A 2,144-nucleotide genomic window follows, 5' to 3' on the forward strand; every position below is an offset into this window, starting at 1 on the left:
ATGTACGTAATTCGTAATTAATATATGTCTTTTTGTGTATTATTATTCGTAAAGTATCTGTTAAGAAGCTACCAACTTACTCTGCACCTTTTTCTTGTAATGTAATCTTTATGACTTTGGTAAAGTTAAAGCATTCTCTTTTTGTTCTCCAATAAGATTGGATATCTGCCATTTTGCATAGTGTTCCTTTTTTCATTTTATATCATTTTAATGACTCAAGATGATTATTTTGTTCTTGGTGTTGGGATAAATTTCAGCTATTTAGTTTACCGCCAACCACAAGGTCAACAACGCAACGTATGGATCCAAAACCTGTAATGAATCTGAGAGTGGACCTCTTACGGATGGTTGCTCGTCCTCTAGAGATATAGTAGAAACTTTTGGAGGATGAAAGATCTCAAACGAGTAGGGGGACTTCTTTTGAGTGTTTTCGGACGGTAACACACCTCTGAAGTGTAAACAAATTCCGGATGGTGACAAATCTTTGGCGAGTGAGCAAATGGTGGGAGACTTGGGTTGGGGGGATAGCGAAGAATATCACAGACTTGGGTTTGTTTGTTAGTTGATTTCTCGTGTACAAACCTCATTTTTTTTTATTAGTCCACAAAGATGTATAAACATGTGACATAAATAAATTATAGAAAAAGGCCGTGGCTCCAGCTCATACCCATTCTAGTGCCACCACATTTTTTCTTAAAAATAATATTTTCAACGCTTTCGAACTTCAATTCTTTCCACACTTTAAAAAAGAAGTAATATTTTCTCCTTTTGTACGAAACAAAGATTTATTTTCTGTTAAATTTTAATCAGAAGCCAGAATTAATCTGTTTATCCCTTATTTAATATTTTGGAAGTAACATAATTTATTTTTGATAGACTATATAATATTTATAGTCTTATAGATTATAAAGTTATAATTATTATTAGATTCATTAGTTAATAACAAAATAGGTTATATAAATTAATTTACTTAGTTATACCGAGATACACTTAAAAAAATATTTCAAAAAAGTGATACAACTTAAAAAGAAATAAAATTTTAACAACTATATAAGATTATGTCATACATTTATTAAAGATTTTTTAACAAATTTTTAGAAACAATCAAAACAAATTTTTAACAAAATTTGTTTTTTATTAAACACATGTGATAGAGTATATTTACACAACCATATACGTATATTGTTAGGTGTTTAAAGAAATAAAATAAAATCTAAGCGAATATTTTCTATTAAAACAGAAGTAATATTTTCTCCTTCGTAGGAAACAAAAATTTATTTTCTGTTAAATTTTAAATCATAAGCCAGAATCAATCTGTTACATTAAGCAAAAAATTACACACATCTTTAACCTTCCGACAAAGCACACAGCTCCCGACAGTTCCTGTCAAAAAAAAAAAAAAAAACTTCGCATCTCCTTCCTCCAAGATCAACGACTTAAAAACCGCCACGTCATCACAGACTCCAACTCTCCTCTTAAATCGACCATTCTCTCTCTCTCTCTCTCTCTCTGTCCCAGCCTCCTCCTTTACTCCTTCTCCGAATCTCACACCGCCAAATTTGGCGTTTCCACAGATCTAAAAGTTCTCCGACACCGTTTTGTTCTTCCGACGAAATCTTCCTCCGTAGATCTAGCCAAGGAACACCTCTCCCAATCCCAACGGTATTTTCTAAATATAGCTCAATACAAAACACACAAAAAAAATCAAAAACCATATCGAAAATTTTCAAATTGTGTTTCCCGTTATCAATCAAAACGCAACGAATCTTGAATTGTTTTGTGTTTTTCTCAGAGATTCGAAATCGTGAATCGGAGGGAGAGATATGGCGCCGAGTATTCGAAAAGCGATCGGTGCGGTTAAGGACCAAACAAGCATAGGAATAGCCAAAGTAGCAAGCAACATGGCTCCAGATCTCGAAGTAGCCATAGTCAAAGCTACAAGCCACGACGACGATCCCGCCAGCGAGAAATACATACGCGAGATCTTAAACCTAACTTCTCTCTCACGCGGCTACATCCTCGCCTGCGTTACCTCCGTCTCACGACGGTTAAGCAAGACTCGCGATTGGGTCGTTGCTCTCAAGGCTCTGATGCTCGTTCACCGACTTCTAAACGAAGGAGATCCGATTTTCCAAGAAGAGATT

The sequence above is a fragment of the Camelina sativa genome, chromosome 9, assembly GCF_000633955.1.
Source record: "Camelina sativa cultivar DH55 chromosome 9, Cs, whole genome shotgun sequence".
In the NCBI taxonomy this organism is placed as follows: Eukaryota; Viridiplantae; Streptophyta; class Magnoliopsida; order Brassicales; family Brassicaceae; genus Camelina; species Camelina sativa.